Genomic DNA, 26,213 nt, shown 5'->3' with positions numbered 1-26,213 from the left:
CCAACACAGACAGTATTACTCGAGTCCACCATTTGCAGTATTAATGCAATCCAACGCTCTGAGTATTAACCTAGTCCAACGTGGGCAGTAATAACCCAGTCCAATGCAAACAATAACAACCTAGTCCAATGTAAATAGTAATAACCCAGCCAATGCAAGCAGTAATAATTCGGCCCAACACAGGCAGTATTACTCGAGTCCGCCATGGGCAGTATTAATACAATCCAACACTGTGAGTATTAACCTAGTCCAATGTGGGCAGTAATAACCCAGTTCAACGCAGAAGGTAAGAACCCAGTCCAATACAAACAATAATAACCCGGTCCAATGCAAAGTGTAGTAACCCAGTCCAACACAAGCAGTAATAACCCGGTCCAATGAAGTCAGTATTACTCCAGTCCAACATGGGCAGTAATAACCCAGTCTAATGTGGGCAATAATAACCCAGCCCAATGTGGGCAGTAATAACCCAGTTCAACGCAGACAGTAATAACCCAGTCCAATGTAAACAATAATAACTCAGTCCAATGCAAACTGTAATAACCCAGTCCAACGTGGGCAGTAATAACCCAGTCCAATGCAAAAAATAATAACCCGGTCCAACACAATCATCAATAACCCAGTCCACAGCAGGCAGTAACAACCCATTCCAATGAGGGCAGTAATAACCCAGTCCAAAGCAGGCAGTCAGAACCTGGTCCAATGCAAACAATAACAACCCAGTCCAATGCAAATAGAAATAACCCAGCCAATGCAAGCAGTAATAATCTGGTCAAACGCAGGCAGTATTACTCAAGTCCACCATGGCAGTATTAATGCAATCCATCGCTGTGAGTATTAACCTAGTCCAACATGGGCAGTAATAACTCAGTTCAATGCAGAAAATAAGAACCCAGTCCAATGCAAACAATAATAACCCAGTCCAGCACAAGCAGTAATAACCCAGTCCAACACAGGCAGTAATAACCCAGTCCAATGTGAACATGAAAAACCCAGACCAATGCGGGCAGTAATAACCCAGTCCAACGCGATCAGTAATAGCACAGTCCAACACAGACAGTAATATCCCAATCAAATGTGGGCAGTAATGTCCTAGTCCAACATGGGCAGTAATAACCCAGTCCAATGGAAACAGTAATAATCAAGTCCAACAAGAGCAGTAATAACCCCGTCCAACGAGGGCAGTAATAACCCAGTCCAATGTGGGCAGTAATAACCCTGTCCAATGAGGGCAGTAATAACCAAGTCCAATGTGGGCAGTAATAACCCAGTCCAACGTGGGCAGTAATAACCAAATCCAACAGAAACTGTAATAACCCAGTCCAATGTAGGTACTATTAATCCAATCCAATGTGGAGGTATTAACCCAGTCCAATGTGGGCATTAAACCCCAGTCCAATGCAGGCAGTAATAACCCAACATGTGCAGTAACAATCCAGTACAACACGGACAGTATTAGGGCAGTATTAAGCCATTCCAAAGTTGGCAGTGATATCCCAGTCCAGGGTGGACAGTAATAACCCAGTCCAACAGAAACAGTAATAATCCAGTCCAACGAAGGGAGTAATATTCCTGTCCAACATGGGCAGTAATAACCCAGTCCAATGGAAACAGTAATAATCCAGTCCAACATAGGCACTATTAAGCCAGTCAAACGTTGGCAATAATATTCCAGTCCAACATGTGCAGTAATAACCTAGTCCAACAGAAACAGTAATAATCCAGTCCAATATGGGCACTAATAAGCTAGTCAAACGTTTGCACTAATATTCCAGTCCAACATTGGCAGTATTAACTCAGTCCAGCATGGGCAGTAATAAGCCAGTCCTACGCAGGTAGTAATAACCCAGTCCAAAGCAGACAGTAATAACCCAGTCCAATGCAAACAATAATAAACCTGTCCAACGTAAACATTAATAAACCAGGCCAACGGGGGCAGTAATAACACACTCCCATGCGGGCAGTAATAACCAAGTCCAACATAGGTAGTAATAACCCTGTCCAACACAGGATATAGTAACCCAGTCCACCGCAGACAGTAATAACCCAGTTCAATACAAACAATAAAAACCCGGTCCAACACAAACAGTAATAACCCGGTCCTACGTGGGCAATAATAATGGAGTCAAACATGGGCAGTAATAACACAATTCAATATGGGCAGTAATAACCCAGTCTAATGTGAACATGAAAAACCCAGTCCAACACAGGCAGTAATAACCCAGTTCAACGCAGACAGTAATAACCCAGTCCAATGTGAACATTAAAAACCCAGTCCAACACAGGCAGTAATAATCAATTCCAATGCATCCAATAATAACCCAGTCCAATGCAGGCGGTAATAATCCAGTCCCACACGGGCAGTAATAATCCAGTCCAATATGGGCAGTAATAACCCAGTCCAACGCGAGCAGTAATAACACAGTACAACACAGACAGTAATATCCCAATCAAACGTGGGCAGTATTATCTAAATCCAACATGGGCAGTAATAACCCAGTCCAATGGAAACAGTAATAATCCAGTCCAACATGGGAAGAAATAACCAAATCCAATGTGGGTAGTAATAACCCGGTCCAACGCAGGCAGCAAGAACCTAGTTCAATGCAGACAGTAATAACTCAGTCCAACACAGGCAGTAATAACCCAGTCCAACTCAAGAAGTATTAACCAGGAGCAACGCAGGCAGTACTACTTCAGTCCAACATGGGCACTAATAACACAGTCCAACGTTGGCAGTAATAACGCAGCCCAATATGGGGCAGTATTAATCTAGTACATCATGGGCAGTAATAATCTAGTCCAACGCAGGGAATAATGACCTAGTGCAACACAGGCAGTAATAACACAATCCAACAAGGGCAATAATAACTGCATCCAACATGAGCAGTAATAATCCAGTCCTTCGCAGGCAATAATAACCTAGTCCAACGTAGGCAATAATAACCCAGTCTAACATGGGTAGTAATAATGGAGTCCAACTCGGGCTGTAATAACAATTCCAAAGTGGGCAGTAATAACCCAGTCCAATGCGGACAGTAATAAACCAGTCCAACACGGGCACTAATAAACCCATTACAATGCGGGCACTAATATCCCAGTGCAACATGGGCACTAATATCCCAGTTCAATGTGGGCAGTAATAACCTAGTCCAACGCAGGCAATATGAACCCATTTCAACACAGACAGCAATAATCCAACCAATGCAAGCAATAATAATTTGGTCCAACGCAAACAGTACTAACCCAGTCCAATGCAGGCAGTAATAACCCAGTCCAACATGGGTAGTAATAATTGAGTCCAACTCGTGCAGTAATAACCAATTCCAACAGGGGCAGTAATAACCCAGTCCAACATGGACAGTAATAACACAGACCAACGTGGGCAGTAATAACGCAGTCCAACGTGGGCAGTAATAACGCAGTCCAACGTGGGCAGTATTAACCTAGTCCAACACATGCAGTAATAACCCAGTCCAACAGAGGTAGCAATAACCCAGTCCAACACAAACAATAATAAACCGGCCAAAGCAAACAGTAATCACTCAGTCCAGCGCAGGCAGTAATAACCCCATAGAAACACTCACACACAGGTCTGATCCACTCCTCAGAAACACACACACACAGGTCTGATCCACACCACAGAAACACTCACACAGGTCTGATCACCTCCTCAGAAACACTCACACACAGGTCTGATCCACTCCTCAGAAACACTCACACACAGGTCTGATCCACTCCTCAGAAACACTCACACACAGGTCTGTCACCTCCTCAGAAACACTCACACACAGGTCTGATCCACACCTCAGAAACACTCACACACAGGTCTGTCACCACCTCAGAAACAATCACACACAGGTCTGATACACACCTCAGAAACACTCACACACAGGTCTGATCACCTCCTCAGAAACATTCACACACAGGTCTGATCCACACCTCAGAAACACTCACACACAGGTCTTTCACCTCCTCAGAAACACTCACACACAGGTCTGATCCACTCCTCAGAAACACTCACACACAGGTCTGATCCTCTCCTCAGAAACACTCACACACAGGTCTGATCCACTTCTCAGAAACACTCACACACAGGTCTGATCCACACCTCAGAAACACTCACACACAGGTCTGATCACCTCCTCAGAAACACTCACACACAGGTCTGTCACCTCCTCAGAAACACTCACACACAGGTCTGTCACCTCCTCAGAAACACTCACACACAGGTCTGATCCACACCTCATAAACACTCACGCACAGGTCTGATCCACACCTCAGAAACACTCACACACAGGTCTCATCCACACCACAGAAACACTCACACACAGGTCTCATCCATTCCTCAAAAACACTCACAAACAGGTCTGATACACTCCTCAGAAACACTCACACACAGGTCTGATCCACACCTCAGAAACACTCACACACAGGTCTGTCACCTCCTCAGAAACACTCACACACAGGTCTGATCCACTCCTCAGAAACACTCACAAACAGGTCTGTCATCTCCTCAGAAACACTCACACACAGGTCTGATCCACTTCTCAGAAACACTCACACACAGGTCTGATCCACACCTCAGAAACACTCACACACAGGTCTGATCCACTCCTCAGAAACACTCACACACAGGTCTGATCCACACCTCAGAAACACTCACACACAGGTCTGTCACCTCCTCAGAAACACTCACACACAGGTCTGATCCACACCTCAGAAACACTCACACACAGGTCTGATCACCTCCTCAGAAACACTCACACACAGGTCTGTACACTCCTCAGAAACACTCACACACAGGTCTGATCCACACCTCAGAAACACTCACACACAGGTCTCATCCACTCCTCAGAAACACTCACACACAGGTCTGATCCACACCTCAGAAACACTCACACACAGGTCTGATACACTCCTCAGAAACACTCACACACAGGTCTGATCCACACCTCAGAAACACTCACACACAGGTCTGTCACCTCCTCAGAAACACTCACACACAGGTCTGATCCACTCCTCAGAAACACTCACACACAGGTCTGTCATCTCCTCAGAAACACTCACACACAGGTCTGATCCACTTCTCAGAAACACTCACACACAGGTCTGATCCACACCTCAGAAACACTCACACACAGGTCTGTCACCACCTCAGAAACAATCACACACAGGTCTGATACACACCTCAGAAACACTCACACACAGGTCTGTCACCTCCTCAGAAACACTCACACACAGGTCTGATCCACACCTCAGAAACACTCACACACAGGTCTGATCCACACCTCAGAAACACTCACACACAGGTCTGATCACCTCCTCAGAAACACTCACACACAGGTCTGATCCACACCTCAGAAACACTCACACACAGGTCTGATCCACACCTCAGAAACACTCACACACTGGTCCCTCACCTCCTCAGAAACACTAACACACAGGTCTGATCCACTCCTCAGAAACACTCACACACAGGTCTGATCCACTCCTCAGAAACACTCACACACAGGTCTGATCCACACCTCAGAAACACTCACACACAGGTCTGATCCACACCTCAGAAACACTCACACACAGGTCTGATCCACACCTCAGAAACACTCACACACAGGTCTGTCACCTCCTCAGAAACACTCACACACAGGTCTGATCCACTCCTCAGAAACACTCACACACAGGTCTGATCCACTCCTCAGAAACACTCACACACAGGTCTGTCACCTCCTCAGAAACACTCACACACAGGTCTGATCCACACCTCAGAAACACTCACACACAGGTCTGATCTACTCCTCAGAAACACTCACACACAGGTCTGATCCACACCTCAGAAACACTCACACACAGGTCTATCACCTCCTCAGAAACATTCACACACAGGTCTGATCCACACCTCAGAAACACTCACACACAGGTCTTTCACCTCCTCAGAAACACTCACACACAGGTCTGATCCACTCCTCAGAAACACTCACACACAGGTCTGTCATCTCCTCAGAAACACTCACACACAGGTCAGATCCACTTCTCAGAAACACTCACACACAGATCTGATCCACACCTCAGAAACACTCACACACAGGTCTCATCCTCTCCTCAGAAACACTCACACACAGGTCTGTCACCTCCTCAGAAACACTCACTCACAGGTCTGTCACCTCCTCAGAAACACTCACACACAGGTCTGATCCACACCTCAGAAACACTCACACACAGGTCTGATCCACACCTCAGAAACACTCACACACAGGTCTGTCACCTCCTCAGAAACACTCACACACAGGTCTGTCACCTCCTCAGAAACACTCACACACAGGTCTGATCCACACCTCAGAAACACTCACACACAGGTCTGATCCACTCCTCAGAAACACTCACACACAGGTCTCATCCACTCCTCAAAAACACTCACACACAGGTCTGATACACTCCTCAGAAACACTCACACACAGGTCTGATCCACACCTCAGAAACACTCACACACAGGTCTGTCACCTCCTCAGAAACACTCACACACAGGTCTGATCCACTCCTCAGAAACACTCACACACAGGTCTGTCATCTCCTCAGAAACACTCACACACAGGTCTGATCCACTTCTCAGAAACACTCACACACAGGTCTGATACACACCTCAGAAACACTCACACACAGGTCTGTCACCTCCTCAGAAACACTCGCACACAGGTCTGATCCACACCTCAGAAACACTCACACACAGGTCTGTCACCTCCTCAGAAACACTCACACACAGGTCTGTCACCTCCTCAGAAACACTCACACACAGGTCTGATCCACACCTCAGAAACACTCACACACAGGTCTCATCCACACCACAGAAACACTCACACACAGGTCTCATCCATTCCTCAAAAACACTCACAAACAGGTCTGATACACTCCTCAGAAACACTCACACACAGGTCTGATCCACACCTCAGAAACACTCACACACAGGTCTGTCACCTCCTCAGAAACACTCACACACAGGTCTGATCCACTCCTCAGAAACACTCACAAACAGGTCTGTCATCTCCTCAGAAACACTCACACACAGGTCTGATCCACTTCTCAGAAACACTCACACACAGGTCTGATACACACCTCAGAAACACTCACACACAGGTCTGTCACCTTCTCAGAAACACTCACACACAGGTCTGATCCACACCTCAGAAACACTCACACACAGGTCTGTCACCACCTCAGAAACACTCACACACAGGTCTGATCCACACCTCAGAAACACTCACACACAGGTCTGATCCACACCTCAGAAACACTCACACACAGGTCTGATCTACTCCTCAGAAACACTCACACACAGGTCTGATCCACACCTCAGAAACACTCACACACAGGTCTGATCCACACCTCAGAAACACTCACACACAGGTCTGTCACCTCCTCAGAAACACTCACACACAGGTCTGATCCACTCCTCAGAAACACTCACACACAGGTCTGATCCACTCCTCAGAAACACTCACACACAGGTCTGATCCACACCACAGAAACACTCACACACAGATCTGTCACCTCCTCAGAAACACTCACACACAGGTCTGATCCACACCTCAGAAACACTCACACACAGGTCTGTCACCTCCTCAGAAACACTCACACACAGGTCTGATCCACACCTCAGAAACACTCACACACAGGTCTGATCCACACCTCAGAAACACTCACACACAGGTCTGATCCACACCTCAGAAACACTCACACACAGGTCTGATCCACTCCTCAGAAACACTCACACACAGGTCTGTCACCTCCTCAGAAACACTCACACACAGGTCTGATCCACTCCTCAGAAACACTCACACACAGGTCTGATCCACACCTCAGAAACACTCACACACAGGTCTGATCCACACCTCAGAAACACTCACACACAGGTCTGTCACCTCCTCAGAAACACTCACACACAGGTCTGATCCACACCTCAGAAACACTCACACACAGGTCTCATCCTCTCCTCAAAAACACTCACACACAGGTCCCTCACCTACTCAGAAAAACTCACACACAATTCTCATCCATCCCTCAGAAACACTCACACACAGGTCTGATCCACACCTCAGAAACACTCACACACAGGTCTGTCACCTCCTCAGAAACACTCACACACAGGTCTGATCCACTCCTCAGAAACACTCACACACAGGTCTGATCCACTCCTCAGAAACACTCACACACAGGTCTGATCCACTTCTCAGAAACACTCACACACAGGTCTGATCCACACCTCAGAAACACTCACACACAGGTCTGATCCACTCCTCAGAAACACTCACACACAGGTCTGATCCACACCTCAGAAACACTCACACACAGGTCTCATCCACACCACAGAAACACTCAGACACAGATCTGTCACCTCCTCAGAAACACTCGCACACAGGTCTGATCCACTCCTCAGAAACACTCACAAACAGGTCTGTCATCTCCTCAGAAACACTCACACACAGGTCTGATCCACTTCTCAGAAACACTCACACACAGGTCTGATCCACACCTCAGAAACACTCACACACAGGTCTGATCCACACCTCAGAAACACTCACACACAGGTCTGTCACCTCCTCAGAAACACTCACACACAGGTCTGATCCACACCTCAGAAACACTCACACACAGGTCTCATCCTCTCCTCAGAAACACTCACACACAGGTCCCTCACATCCTCAGAAGCACTCACACACAGGTCTCATCCACTCCTCAAAAACACTCACACACAGGTCTGATACACTCCTCAGATACAGTAACACACAGGTCTGATCCACACCTCAGAAACACTCACACACAGGTCTGTCACCTCCTCAGAAACACTCACACACAGGTCTGATCCACTCCTCAGAAACACTCACAAACAGGTCTGTCATCTCCTCAGAAACACTCACACACAGGTCTGATCCACTTCTCAGAAACACTCACACACAGGTCTGATACACACCTCAGAAACACTCACACACAGGTCTGTCACCTCCTCAGAAACACTCACACACAGGTCTGATCCACACCTCAGAAACACTCACACACAGGTCTGTCACCTCCTCAGAAACACTCACACACAGGTCTGATCCACACCTCAGAAACACTCACACACAGGTCTGATCCACACCTCAGAAACACTCACACACAGGTCTGTCACCTCCTCAGAAACACTCACACACAGGTCTGATCCACACCTCAGAAACACTCACACACAGGTCTCATCCACTCCTCAGAAACACTCACACACAGGTCTGATACACTCCTCAGAAACACTCACACACAGGTCTGATCCACTCCTCAGAAACACTCACACACAGGTCTGTCACCTCCTCAGAAACACTCACACACAGGTCCCTCACCTCGTCAGAAACACTAACAGACAGGTCTGATCCACTCCTCAGAAACACTCACACACAGGTCTGATACACTCCTCAGAAACACTCACAGACAGGTCTGATCCACACCTCAGAAACACTCACACACAGGTCTGTCACCTCCTCAGAAACACTCACACACAGGTCTGATCCACACCTCAGAAACACTCACACACAGGTCTGTCACCTCCTCAGAAACACTCACACACAGGTCTGATCCACACCTCAGAAACACTCACGCACAGGTCTGATCCACACCTCAGAAACACTCACACACAGGTCTCATCCACACCACAGAAACACTCACACACAGATCTGTCACCTCCTCAGAAACACTCGCACACAGGTCTGATCCACTCCTCAGAAACACTCACAAACAGGTCTGTCATCTCCTCAGAAACACTCACACACAGGTCTGATCCACTTCTCAGAAACACTCACACACAGGTCTGATACACACCTCAGAAACACTCACACACAGGTCTGTCACCTCCTCAGAAACACTCACACACAGGTCTGATCCACACCTCAGAAACACTCACACACAGGTCTGATCCACTTCTCAGAAACACTCACACACAGATCTGATCCACACCTCAGAAACACTCACACACAGGTCTCATCCTCTCCTCAGAAACACTCACACACAGGTCCCTCACCTCCTCTGAAACACTCACACACAGGTCTCATCCATTCCTCAAAAACACTCACACACGGGTCTGATCCACTCCTCAGAAACACTCACACACAGGTCTGATCCACACCTCAGAAACACTCACACACAGGTCTGATCCACTCCTCAGAAACACTCACACACAGGTCTGATCCACACCTCAGAAACACTCACACACAGGTCTGTCACCTCCTCAGAAACACTCACACACAGGTCTGATCCACACCTCAGAAACACTCACACACAGGTCTGATCCACACCTCAGAAACACTCACACACAGGTCTGTCACCGCCTCAGAAACACTCACACACAGGTCTGTCACCGCCTCAGAAACACTCACACACAGGTCTGATCCACACCTCAGAAACACTCACACACAGGTCTCATCCACTCCTCAAAAACACTCACACACAGGTCTGATACACTCCTCAGAAACACTCACACACAGGTCTGATCCACTCCTCAGAAACACTCACACACAGGTCTGTCACCTCCTCAGAAACACTCACACACAGGTCCCTCACCTCGTCAGAAACACTAAAAGACAGGTCTGATCCACTCCTCAGAAACACTCACACACAGGTCTGATACACTCCTCAGAAACACTCACACACAGGTCTGATCCACACCTCAGAAACACTCACACACAGGTCTGTCACCTCCTCAGAAACACTCACACACAGGTCCCTCACCTCCTCAGAAACACTAACAGACAGGTCTGATCCACTCCTCAAAAACACTCACACACAGGTCTGATACACTCCTCAGAAACAGTAACACACAGGTCTGATCCACACCTCAGAAACACTCACACACAGGTCTGTCACCTCCTCAGAAACACTCACACACAGGTCTGATCCACTCCTCAGAAACACTCACAAACAGGTCTGTCATCTCCTCAGAAACACTCACACACAGGTCTGATCCACTTCTCAGAAACACTCACACACAGGTCTGATACACACCTCAGAAACACTCACACACAGGTCTGTCACCTCCTCAGAAACACTCACACACAGGTCTGATCCACACCTCAGAAACACTCACACACAGGTCTGTCACCACCTCAGAAACACTCACACACAGGTCTGATCCACACCTCAGAAACACTCACACACAGGTCTGATCCACACCTCATAAACACTCACACACAGGTCTGATCCACACCTCAGAAACACTCACACACAGGTCTGATCCACACCTCAGAAACACTCACACACAGGTCTCATCCTCTCCTCAGAAACACTCACACACAGGTCCCTCACCTCCTCAGAAACACTATCAGACAGGTCTGATCCACTGCTCAAAAACACTCACACACAGGTCTGATACACTCCTCAGAAACAGTCACACACAGGTCTGATCCACACATCAGAAACACTCACACACAGGTCTGTCACCTCCTCAGAAACACTCACACACAGGTCTCATCCACTCCTCAGAAACACTCACAAACAGGTCTGTCATCTCCTCAGAAACACTCACACACAGGTCTGATCCACTTCTCAGAAACACTCACACACAGGTCTGATCCACACCTCAGAAACACTCACACACAGGTCTGTCACCTCCTCAGAAACACTCACACACAGGTCTGATCCACACCTCAGAAACACTCACACACAGGTCTGTCACCTCCTCAGAAACACTCACACACAGGTCTGATCCACACCTCAGAAACACTAACACACAGGTCTGATCCACACCTCAGAAACACTCACACACAGGTCTGTCACCGCCTCAGAAACACTCACACACAGGTCTGATCCACACCTCAGAAACACTCACACACAGGTCTCATCCACTCCTCAAAAACACTCACACACAGATCTGATACACTCCTCAGATACAGTAACACACAGGTCTGATCCACACCTCAGAAACACTCACACACAGGTATGTCACCTGCTCAGAAACACTCACACACAGGTCCCTCACCTCCTCAGAAACACACACACACAGGTCTCATCCACTCCTCAAAAACACTCACACACAGGTCTGATACACTCCTCAGAAACTGTAACACACAGGACTGATCCACACCTCAGAAACACTCACACACAGGTCTGTCACCACCTCAGAAACACTCACACACAGGTCTGATCCACACCTCAGAAACACTCACACACAGGTCTGTCACCTCCTCAGAAACACTCACACACAGGTCTGATCCACACCTCAGAAACACTCACACACAGGTCTGATCCACACCTCAGAAACACTCACACACAGGTCTGATCCACACCTCAGAAACACTCACACACAAGTCTGTCACCTCCTCAGAAACACTCACACACAGGTCTGATCCACTCCTCAGAAACACTCACAAATTTGTCTGTCATCTCCTCAGAAACACTCACACTCAGGTCAGATCCACTTCTCAGAAACACTCACACACAGATCTGATCCACACCTCAGAAACACTCACACACAGGTCTGTCACCTCCTCAGAAACACTCACACACAGGTCTGATCCACACCTCAGAAACACTCACACACAGGTCAGATCCACTTCTCAGAAACACTCACACACAGGTCTGATCCACACCTCAGAAACACTCACACACAGGTCTGATCCACACCTCAGAAACACTCACACACAGGTCCCTCACCTCCTCAGAAACACTCACACACAGGTCTCATCCATTCCTCAAAAACACTCACAAACAGGTCTGATACACTCCTCAGAAACAGTAACACACAGGTCTGATCCACACCTCAGAAACACTCACACACAGGTCTGATCCACTTCTCAGAAACACTCACACACAGGTCTGATACACACCTCAGAAACACTCACACACAGGTCTGTCACCTCCTCAGAAACACTCACACACAGGTCTGATCCACACCTCAGAAACACTCACACACAGGTCTGATGCACACCTCAGAAACACTCACACACAGGTCTGTCACCTCCTCAGAAACACTCACACACAGGTCTGTCACCTCCTCAGAAACACTCACACACAGGTCTGATCCACACCTCAGAAACACTCACACACAGGTCTCATCCACTCCTCAGAAACACTCACACACAGGTCTGATACACTCCTCAGAAACACTCACACACAGGTCTGATCCACACCTCAGAAACACTCACACACAGGTCTGATACACTCCTCAGAAACACTCACACACAGGTCCCTCACCTCCTCAGAAACACTCACACACAGGTCTGATCCACTCCTCAGAAACACTCACACACAGGTCTGATCCACTCCTCAGAAACACTCACACACAGGTCTGATCCACACCTCAGAAACACTCACACACAGGTCTGTCACCTCCTCAGAAACACTCACACACAGGTCCCTCACCTCCTCAGAAACACTCACACACAGGTCTGATCCACTCCTCAAAAACACTCACACACAGGTCTGATACACTCCTCAGAAACAGTAACACACAGGTCTGATCCACACCTCAGAAACACTCACACACAGGTCTGTCACCTCCTCAGAAACACTCACACACAGGTCTGATCCACTCCTCAGAAACACTCACAAACAGGTCTGTCATCTCCTCAGAAACACTCACACACAGGTCAGATCCACTTCTCAGAAACACTCACACACAGATCTGATACACACCTCAGAAACACTCACACACAGGTCTGTCACAACCTCGGAAACAATCACACACAGGTCTGATACACACCTCAGAAACACTCACACACAGGACTGCCACCTCCTCAGAAACACTCACACACAGGTCTGATCCACACCTCAGAAACACTCACACACAGGTCTGATCCACACCTCATAAACACTCACGCACAGGTCTGATCCACACCTCAGAAACACTCACACACAGGTCTCATCCACACCTCAGAAACACTCACACACAGGTATGTCACCACCTCAGAAACACTCACACACAGGTCCCTCACCTCCTCAGAAACACTATCAGACAGGTCTAATCCACTGCTCAAAAACACTCACAAACAGGTCTGATACACTCCTCAGAAACACTCACACACAGGTCTCATCCACACCACAGAAACACTCAGACACAGATCTGTCACCTCCTCAGAAAGACTCGCACACAGGTCTGATCCACTCCTCAGAAACACTCACAAACAGGTCTGTCATCTCCTCAGAAACACTCACACACAGGTCTGATCCACTTCTCAGAAACACTCACACACAGGTCTGATACACACCTCAGAAACACTCACACACAGGTCTGTCACCTCCTCAGAAACACTCACACACAGGTCTGATCCACACCTCAGAAACACTCACACACAGGTCTCATCCTCTCCTCAGAAACACTCACACACAGGTCCCTCACATCCTCAGAAACACTCACACACAGGTCTCATCCACTCCTCAAAAACACTCACACACAGGTCTGATACACTCCTCAGAAACAGTCACACACAGGTCTGATCCACACCTCAGAAACACTCACACACAGGTCTGTCACCTCCTCAGAAACACTCACACACAGGTCTGATCCACTCCTCAGAAACACTCACACACAGGTCTCATCCACACCACAGAAACACTCACACACAGATCTGTCACCTCCTCAGAAACACTCACACACAGGTCTGATCCACACCTCAGAAACACTCACACACAGGTCTGTCACCTCCTCAGAAACACTCACACACAGGTCTGATCCACACCTCAGAAACACTCACACACAGGTCTGATCCACACCTCAGAAACACTCACACACAGGTCTGTCACCTCCTCAGAAACACTCACACACAGGTCTGATCCACACCTCAGAAACACTCACACACAGGTCTCATCCTCTCCTCAAAAACACTCACAAACAGGTCTGATACACTCCTCAGAAACAGTCACACACAGGTCTGATCCACACCTCAGAAACACTCACACACAGGTATGTCACCTCCTCAGAAACACTCACACACAGGTCCCTCACCTCCTCAGAAACACACACACACAGGTCTCATCCACTCCTCAAAAACACTCACACACAGGTCTGATACACTCCTCAGAAACTGTAACACACAGGACTGATCCACACCTCAGAAACACTCACACACAGGTCTGTCACCACCTCAGAAACAATCACACATAGGTCTGATACACACCTCAGAAACACTCACACACAGGTCTGTCACCTCCTCAGAAACACTCACACACAGGTCTGATCCACACCTCAGAAACACTCACACACAGGTCTGATCCACACCTCAGAAACACTCACACACAGGTCTCATCCACACCACAGAAACACTCAGACACAGATCTGTCACCTCCTCAGAAACACTCGCACACAGGTCTGATCCACTCCTCAGAAACACTCACAAACAGGTCTGTCATCTCCTCAGAAACACTCACACACAGGTCTGATCCACTTCTCAGAAACACTCACACACAGGTCTGATACACACCTCAGAAACACTCACACACAGGTCTGTCACCTCCTCAGAAACACTCACACACAGGTCTGATCCACACCTCAGAAACACTCACACACAGGTCTGATCCACACCTCAGAAACACTCACACACAGGTCTGTCACCGCCTCAGAAACACTCACACACAGGTCTGATCCACACCTCCGAAACACTCACACACAGGTCTCATCCTCTCCTCAGAAACACTCACACACAGGTCCCTCACATCCTCAGAAACACTCACACACAGGTCTCATCCACTCCTCAAAAACACTCACACACAGGTCTGATACACTCCTCAGAAACACTAACACACAGGTCTGATCCACACCTCAGAAACACTCACACACAGGTCTGTCACCTCCTCAGAAACACTCACACACAGGTCTGATCCACACCTCAGAAACACTCACACACAGGTCTGTCACCTCCTCAGAAACACTCACACACAGATCTGATCCACAACTCAGAAACACTCACACACAGGTCTGATCCACTCCTCAGAAACACTCACAAACAGGTCTGTCACCTCCTCAGAAACACTCACACACAGGTCTGATCACCTCCTCAGAAACACTCACACACAGGTCTGATCCACACCTCAGAAACACTCACACACAGGTCTGATCCACTCCTCAGAAACACTCACACACAGGTCTGATCCACTCCTCAGAAACACTCACACACAGGTCTGATCCACACCTCAGAAACACTCACACACAGGTCTGATCCACTCCTCAGAAACACTCACACACAGGTCCCTCACCTCCTCAGAAACACTCACACACAGGTCTGATCCACTCCTCAGAAACACTCACACACAGGTCTGATACACTCCTCAGAAACACTCACACACAGGTCTGATCCACACCTCAGAAACACTCACACACAGGTATGTCACCTCCTCAGAAACACTCACACACAGGTCCCTCACCTCCTCAGAAACACTCACACACAGGTCTGATCCACTCCTCAAAAACACTCACACACAGGTCTGATACACTCCTCAGAAACAGTAACACACAGGTCTGATCCACACCTCAGAAACACTCACACACAGGTCTGTCACCTCCTCAGAAACACTCACACACAGGTCTGATCCACTCCTCAGAAACACTCAAAAACAGGTCTGTCATCTCCTCAGAAACACTCACACACAGGTCTGATCCACTTCTCAGAAACACTCACACACAGGTCTGATACACACCTCAGAAACACTCACACACAGGTCTGTCACCTCCTCAGAAACACTCACACACAGGTCTGATCCACACCTCAGAAACACTCACACACAGGTCTGTCACCTCCTCAGAAACACTCACACACAGGTCTGATCCACACCTCAGAAACACTCACACACAGGTCTGATCCACACCTCAGAAACACTCACGCACAGGTCTGATCCACACCTCAGAAACACTCACACACAGGTCTGATCCACTCCTCAGAAACACTCACACACAGGTATGTCACCACCTCAGAAACACTCACACACAGGTCCCTCACCTCCTCAGAAACACTATCACACAGGTCTAATCCACTGCTCAAAAACACTCACAAACAGGTCTGATACACTCCTCAGAAACAGTAACTCACAGGTCTGATCCACACCTCAGAAACACTCACACACAGGTCTGTCACCTCCTCAGAAACACTCACACACAGGTCTGATCCACTCCTCAGAAACACTCACAAACAGGTCTGTCATCTCCTCAGAAACACTCACACACAGGTCTGATCCACTTCTCAGAAACACTCACACACAGGTCTGATCCACACCTCAGAAACACTCACACACAGGTCTGTCACCTCCTCAGAAACACTCACACACAGGTCTGATCCACACCTCAGGAACACTCACACACAGGTCTCATCCTCTCCTCAGAAACACTCACACACAGGTCCCTCACCTACTCAGAAACACTCACACACAATTCTCATCCATTCCTCAAAAACATACACAAACAGGTCTGATACCCTCCTCAGAAACACTCACACACAGGTCTGATCCACACCACAGAAACACTCACACACAGGTCTGTCACCTCCTCAGAAACACTCACACACAGGTCTGATCCACTTCTCAGAAACACTCACACACAGGTCTGATACACACCTCAGAAACACTCACACACAGGTCTGTCACCTCCTCAGAAACACTCACACACAGGTCTGATCCACACCTCAGAAACACTCACACACAGGTCTGTCACCTCCTCAGAAACACTCACACACAGGTCTGATCCACACCTCAGAAACACTCACACACAGGTCTGATCCACACCTCAGAAACACTCACACACAGGTCTGTCACCTCCTCAGAAACACTCACACACAGGTCTGATCCACACCTCAGAAACACTCACACACAGGTCTCATCCATTCCTCAAAAACACTCACAAACAGGTCTGATCCACTCCTCAGAAACACTCACACACAGGTCTCATCCACACCACAGAAACACTCACACACAGGTATGTCACCTGCTCAGAAACACTCACACACAGGTCTGTCACCTCCTCAGAAACACTCACACACAGGTCTGATCCACACCTCAGAAACACTCACACACAGGTCTGATACACTCCTCAGATACAGTAACACACAGGTCTGATCCACACCTCAGAAACAGTCACACACAGATATGTCACCAGCTCAGAAACACTCACACACAGGTCCCTCACCTCCTCAGAAACACTATCAGACAGGTCTAATCCACACCTCAGAAACACACACACACAGGTCTCATCCACACCTCAGAAACACTCACACACAGATCTGTCACCTCCTCAGAAACACTCACACACAGGTCTGATCCACTCCTCAGAAACACTCACAAACAGGTCTGTCATCTCCTCAGAAACACTCACACACAGGTCTGATCCACTTCTCAGAAACACTCACACACAGGTCTGATACACACCTCAGAAACACTCACACACAGGTCTGTCACCTCCTCAGAAACACTCACACACAGGTCTGATCCACACCTCAGAAACACTCACACACAGGTCTGATCCACACCTCAGAAACACTCACACACAGGTCTGTCACCTCCTCAGAAACACTCACACACAGATCTGATCCACAACTCAGAAACACTCACACACAGGTCTCATCCTCTCCTCAGAAACACTCACACACAGGTCCCTCACCTCCTCAGAAACACTCACACACAGGTCTCATCCATTCCTCAAAAACACTCACAAACAGGTCTGATACACTCCTCAGAAACAGTAACACACAGGTCTGATCCACACCTCAGAAACACTCACACACAGGTCTGTCACCTCCTCAGAAACACTCACACACAGGTCTGATCCACACCTCAGAAACACTCACACACAGGTCTGTCACCTCCTCAGAAACACTCACACACAGGTCTGATCCACACCTCAGAAACACTCACACACAGGTCTGATGCACACCTCAGAAACACTCACACACAGGTCTGTCACCTCCTCAGAAACACTCACACACAGGTCTGTCACCTCCTCAGAAACACTCACACACAGGTCTGATCCACACCTCAGAAACACTCACACACAGGTCTGATCCACACCTCAGAAACACTCACACACAGGTCTGATCCACACCTCAGAAACACTCACACACAGGTCTGATCCACTCCTCAGAAACACACACACACAGGTATGATCCACTCCTCAGAAACACTCACACACTGGTCCATCACCTCCTCAGAAACACTCACACACAGGTCTGTCACCTCCTCAGAAACACTCACACACAGGTCTGATCCACTCCTCAGAAACACTCACACACAGGTCTGATCCACTCCTCAGAAACACTCACACACAGGTCTGATCCACACCTCAGAAACACTCACACACAGGTCTGTCACCTCCTCAGAAACACTCACACACAGGTCCCTCACCTCCTCAGAAACACTCACACACAGGTCTGATCCACTCCTCAAAAACACTCACACACAGGTCTGATACACTCCTCAGAAACAGTAACACACAGGTCTGATCCACACCTCAGAAACACTCACACACAGGTCTGTCACCTCCTCAGAAACACTCACACACAGGTCTGATCCACTCCTCAGAAACACTCACAAACAGGTCTGTCATCTCCTCAGAAACACTCACACACAGGTCTGATCCACTTCTCAGAAACACTCACACACAGATCTGATACACACCTCAGAAACACTCACACACAGGTCTGTCACCACCTCAGAAACACTCACACACAGGTCTGATCCACACCTCAGAAACACTCACACACAGGTTTGTCACCACCTCAGAAACACTCACACACAGGTCTGATCCACACCTCAGAAACACTCACGCACAGGTCTGATCCACACCTCAGAAACACTCACACACAGGTCTCATCCACACCTCAGAAACACTCACACACAGGTATGTCACCTCCTCAGAAACACTCACACACAGGTCCCTCACCTCCTCAGAAACACTATCAGACAGGTCTAATCCACTCCTCAAAAACACTCACACACAGGTCTGATACACTCCTCAGAAACAGTCACACACAGGTCTGATCCACACCTCAGAAACACTCACACACAGGTCTGATCCACACCTCAGAAACACTCACACACAGGTCTGATCCACACCTCAGAAACACTCACACACAGGTCTGTCACCTCCTCAGAAACACTCACACACAGGTCTGATCCACACCTCAGAAACACTCACACACAGGTCTGATCCACACCTCAGAAACACTCACACACAGGTCTCATCCACACCACAGAAACACTCAGACACAGATCTGTCACCTCCTCAGAAACACTCACACACAGGTCTGATCCACTCCTCAGAAACACTCACAAACAGGTCTGTCATCTCCTCAGAAACACTCACACACAGGTCTGATCCACTTCTCAGAAACACTCACACACAGGTCTGATACACACCTCAGAAACACTCACACACAGGTCTGTCACCTCCTCAGAAACACTCACACACAGGTCTGATCCACACCTCAGAAACACTCACACACAGGTCTGATCCACACCTCAGAAACACTCACACACAGGTCTGTCACCGCCTCAGAAACACTCACACAAAGGTCTGATCCACACCTCAGAACACACACACACAGGTCTCATCCTCTCCTCAGAAACACTCACACACAGGTCCCTCACCTCCTCAGAAACACTCACACACAGGTCTCATCCATTCCTCAAAAACACTCACAAACAGGTCTGATACACTCCTCAGAAACAGTAACACACAGGTCTGATCCACACCTCAGAAACACTCACACACAGGTCTGTCACCTCCTCAGAAACACTCACACACAGGTCTGATCCACTCCTCAGAAACACTCACACACAGGTCTGTCATCTCCTCAGAAACACTCACACACAGGTCTGATCCACTTCTCAGAAACACTCAGACACAGATCTGATACACACCTCATAAACACTCACACACAGGTCTGTCACCTCCTCAGAAACACTCACACATAGGTCTGATCCACAGCTCAGAAACACTCATGCACAGGTCTGTCACCTCCTCAGAAACAATCACACACAGGTCTGATCCACACCTCAGAAACACTGACACACAGGTCTGATCCACACCTCAGAAACACTCACACACAGGTCTGTCACCTCCTCAGAAACACTCACACACAGGTCTGTCACCTCCTCAGAAACACTCACACACAGGTCTGATCCACTCCTCAGAAACACTCACACACAGGTCTGATACACTCCTCAGAAACACTCACACACAGGTCTGATCCACACCTCAGAAACACTCACACACAGGTATGTCACCTCCTCAGAAACACTCACACACAGGTCCCTCACCTCCTCAGAAACACTATCAGACAGGTCTAATCCACTCCTCAAAAACACTCACACACAGGTCTGATACACTCCTCAGAAACAGTAACACACAGGTCTGATCCACACCTCAGAAACACTCACACACAGGTCTGTCACCTCCTCAGAAACACTCACACACAGGTCTGATCCACTCCTCAGAAACACTCACAAACAGGTCTGTCATCTCCTCAGAAACACTCACACACAGGTCTGATCCACTTCTCAGAAACACTCACACACAGATCTGATACACACCTCAGAAACACTCACACACAGGTCTGTCACCACCTCAGAAACAATCACACACAGGTCTGATCCACACCTCAGAAACACTCACACACAGGTCTGTCACCTCCTCAGAAACACTCACACACAGGTCTGATCCACACCTCAGAAACACTCACACACAGGTCTGATCCACACCTCAGAAACACTCACACACAGGTCTGATCCACACCTCAGAAACACTCACACACAGGTCTGATCCACACCTCAGAAACACTCACGCACAGGTCTGTCACCTCCTCAGAAACACTCACACACAGGTCTGTCACCTCCTCAGAAACACTCACACACAGGTCTGTCACCTCCTCAGAAACACTCACACACAGGTCTGATCCACACCTCAGAAACACTCACACACAGGTCTGATCCACTCCTCAGAAACACTCACACACAGGTCTGTCACCTCCTCAGAAACACTCACACACAGGTCTGATCCACTCCTCAGAAACACTCACACACAGGTCTGATCCACACCTCAGAAACACTCACACACAGGTCTGATCCACTTCTCAGAAACACTCACTCACAGGTCTCATCCTCTCCTCAGAAACACTCACACACAGGTCACTCACCTCCTCAGAAAAACTAACAGACAGGTCTGATCCACTCCTCAAAAACACTCACACACAGGTCTGATACACACCTCAGAAACACTCACACACAGGTCTGTCACCTCCTCAGAAACACTCACACACAGGTCTGATCCACTCCTCAGAAACACTCACACACAGGTCTGTCCACTCCTCAGAAACACTCACACACAGGTCTGATCCACACCTCAGAAACACTCACACACAGGTCTGTCACCTCCTCAGAAACACTCACACACAGGTCTGATCCACACCTCAGAAACACTCACACACAGGTCTGATCCACACCTCAGAAACACTCACACACAGGTCTGTCACCGCCTCAGAAACACTCACACACAGGTCTGATCCACACCTCAGAAACACTCACACACAGGTCTCATCCTCTCCTCAGAAACACTCACACACAGGTCCCTCACATCCTCAGAAGCACTCACACACAGGTCTCATCCACTCCTCAAAAACACTCACACACAGGTCTGATACACTCCTCAGATACAGTAACACACAGGTCTGATCCACACCTCAGAAACACTCACACACAGGTATGTCACCTCCTCAGAAACACTCACACACAGGTCCCTCACCTCCTCAGAAACACTCACACACAGGTCTCATCCACTCCTCAAAAACACTCACACACAGGTCTGATACACTCCTCAGAAACAGTAACACACAGGTCTGATCCACACCTCAGAAACACTCACACACAGGTCTGATCCACTTCTCAGAAACACTCACACACAGGTCTGATACACACCTCAGAAACACTCACACACAGGTCTGTCACCTCCTCAGAAACACTCACACACAGGTCTGATCCACACCTCAGAAACACTCACACACAGGTCTGTCACCTCCTCAGAAACACTCACACACAGGTCTGATCCACACCTCAGAAACACTCACACACAGGTCTGATCCACACCTCAGAAACACTCACACACAGGTCTGATCCACACCTCAGAAACACTCACACACAGGTATGTCACCTCCTCAGAAACACTCACACACAGGTCCCTCACCTCGTCAGAAACACTAAAAGACAGGTCTGATCCACTCCTCAAAAACACTCACACACAGGTCTGATACACTCCTCAGAAACACTCACACACAGGTCTGATCCACACCTCAGAAACACTCACACACAGGTCTGTCACCTCCTCAGAAACACTCACACACAGGTCTGATCCACACCTCAGAAACACTCACACACAGGTCTGATCCACACCTCAGAAACACTCACACACAGGTCTGATCCACACCTCAGAAACACTCACACACAGGTCTGTCACCTCCTCAGAAACACTCACACACAGGTCTGATCCACTCCTCAGAAACACTCACACACAGGTCTGTCATCTCCTCAGAAACACTCACACACAGGTCAGATCCACTTCTCAGAAACACTCACACACAGATCTGATACACACCTCAGAAACACTCACACACAGGTCTGTCACCTCCTCAGAAACACTCACACACAGGTCTGATCCACACCTCAGAAACACTCACACACAGGTCTCATCCTCTCCTCAGAAACACTCACACACAGGTCCCTCACATCCTCAGAAGCACTCACACACAGGTCTCATCCACTCCTCAAAAACACTCACACACAGGTCTGATACACTCCTCAGATACAGTAACACACAGGTCTGATCCACACCTCAGAAACACTCACACACAGGTCTGTCACCTCCTCAGAAACACTCACACACAGGTCTGATCCACTCCTCAGAAACACTCACACACAGGTCTGTCATCTCCTCAGAAACACTCACACACAGGTCAGATCCACTTCTCAGAAACACTCACACACAGGTCTGATCCACACCTCAGAAACACTCACACACAGGTCTGTCACCACCTCAGAAACAATCACACACAGGTCTGATCCACACCTCAGAAACACTCACACACAGGTCTGTCACCTCCTCAGAAACACTCACACACAGGTCTGATCCACACCTCAGAAACACTCACACACAGGTCTGATCCACACCTCAGAAACACTCACACACAGGTCTGATCCACACCTCAGAAACACTCACACACAGGTCTGATCACCTCCTCAGAAACACTCACACACAGGTCCCTCACCTCCTCAGAAACACTATCAGACAGGTCTAATCCACTCCTCAAAAACACTCACACACAGGTCTGATACACTCCTCAGAAACAGTAACACACAGGTCTGATCCACACCTCAGAAACACTCACACACAGGTCTGTCACCACCTCAGAAACAATCACACACAGGTCTGATACACACCTCAGAAACACTCACACACAGGTCTGTCACCTCCTCAGAAACACTCACACACAGGTCTGATCCACACCTCAGAAACACTCACACACAGGTCTGATCCACACCTCAGAAACACTCACACACAGGTCTGATCCACACCTCAGAAACACTCACACACAGGTCTGTCACCTCCTCAGAAACACTCACACACAGGTCTGATCCACTCCTCAGAAACACTCACAAACAGGTCTGTCATCTCCTCAGAAACACTCACACACAGGTCTGATCCACTTCTCAGAAACACTCACACACAGGTCTGATCCACACCTCAGAAACACTCACACACAGGTCTGTCACCTCCTCAGAAACACTCACACACAGGTCTGATCCACACCTCAGAAACACTCACACACAGGTCCCTCACCTCCTCAGAAACACTCACACACAGGTCTCATCCACTCCTCAAAAACACTCACACACAGGTCTGATACACTCCTCAGATACAGTAACACACAGGTCTGATCCACACCTCAGAAACACTCACACACAGGTCTGTCACCTCCTCAGAAACACTCACACACAGGTCTGATCCACTCCTCAGAAACACTCACAAACAGGTCTGTCATCTCCTCAGAAACACTCACACACAGGTCTGATCCACTTCTCAGAAACACTCACACACAGGTCTGATACACACCTCAGAAACACTCACACACAGGTCTGTCACCTCCTCAGAAACACTCACACACAGGTCTGATCCACACCTCAGAAACACTCACACACAGATCTGTCACCTCCTCAGAAACACTCACACACAGGTCTGATCCACACCTCAGAAACACTCACACACAGGTCTGTCACCTCCTCAGAAACACTCACACACAGGTCTGTCACCTCCTCAGAAACACTCACACACAGGTCTGATCCACTCCTCAGAAACACTCACACACAGGTCTGATACACTCCTCAGAAACACTCACACACAGGTCTGATCCACACCTCAGAAACACTCACACACAGGTATGTCACCTCCTCAGAAACACTCACACACAGGTCCCTCACCTCGTCAGAAACACTAAAAGACAGGTCTGATCCACTCCTCAAAAACACTCACACACAGGTCTGATACACTCCTCAGAAACAGTAACACACAGGTCTGATCCACACCTCAGAAACACTCACACACAGGTCTGTCACCTCCTCAGAAACACTCACACACAGGTCTGATCCACTCCTCAGAAACACTCACAAACAGGTCTGTCATCTCCTCAGAAACACTCACACTCAGGTCAGATCCACTTCTCAGAAACACTCACACACAGATCTGATCCACACCTCAGAAACACTCACACACAGGTCTGTCACCACCTCAGAAACAATCACACACAGGTCTGATACACACCTCAGAAACACTCACACACAGGTCTGTCACCTCCTCAGAAACACTCACACACAGGTCTGATCCACACCTCAGAAACACTCACACACAGGTCTGATCCACACCTCAGAAACACTCACACACAGGTCTCATCCACACCTCAGAAACACTCGCACACAGGTCTGATCCACTCCTCAGAAACACTCACAAACAGGTCTGTTATCTCCTCAGAAACACTCACACTCAGCTCTGATACACACTTCAGAAACACTCACACACGTGTCTGTCACCTCCTCAGAAACACTCACACACAGGTCTGATCCACACCTCAGAAACACTCACACACAGGTCTGATCCACACCTCAGAAACACTCACACACAGGTCTGTCACCTCCTCAGAAACACTCACACACAGGTCTGATCCACACCTCAGAAACACTCA

The sequence above is a fragment of the Mobula hypostoma genome, chromosome 8, assembly GCF_963921235.1.
Source record: "Mobula hypostoma chromosome 8, sMobHyp1.1, whole genome shotgun sequence".
Lineage (NCBI taxonomy): Eukaryota > Metazoa > Chordata > Chondrichthyes > Myliobatiformes > Myliobatidae > Mobula > Mobula hypostoma.
This window is presented reverse-complemented; position numbering follows the sequence as displayed.